At 22.5% G+C, this 462-nt stretch overlaps 1 protein-coding gene across 4 annotated transcripts in view; it reads right to left on the reverse strand.

Moving 5' to 3' along the window:
* The window catches only part of LOC106876580 (glutamate receptor 2), a 737,813-nt gene that overhangs the window by 305,294 nt on the left and 432,057 nt on the right, over positions 1-462 (reverse strand). The window lies entirely within an intron of this gene.

A 462-nucleotide genomic window follows, 5' to 3' on the forward strand; every position in this document is an offset into this window, starting at 1 on the left:
ATATATATATATACACAAATACATATTTTAAATATATATCTATTTATAGTAACATATACACATATACGTCTTCAGGTCTGAAGCTGCTTGTTTACCTGAAGCTGAGGGAGTAAATGGATATATAAATAAGATAATATAATGCATACATTATTGTTTTAAAAATTAGTATATATATAGTTTTAACAAATTGAAATAATGGATAGAGATTATTTCCAAATAATAATCATCAAATTATCATGCTACCTTAATTATATGAACAAACATAACTACTTATATAAATGGCTATATATACATATGCGTCTGAGAGTGTTTGCATGTGTGTATGTGTTTATCTATGTGTGTAAAAACATAGCTAAACAGTGCAAAATATACAAAGATATATTATATAAGTAAATATACTTTATGGTATTATCATTTACTCTTATATACTCCACATCTATATATTTATATATATATATATAT

The sequence above is a fragment of the Octopus bimaculoides genome, chromosome 1, assembly GCF_001194135.2.
Source record: "Octopus bimaculoides isolate UCB-OBI-ISO-001 chromosome 1, ASM119413v2, whole genome shotgun sequence".
Taxonomy (NCBI): Eukaryota; Metazoa; Mollusca; class Cephalopoda; order Octopoda; family Octopodidae; genus Octopus; species Octopus bimaculoides.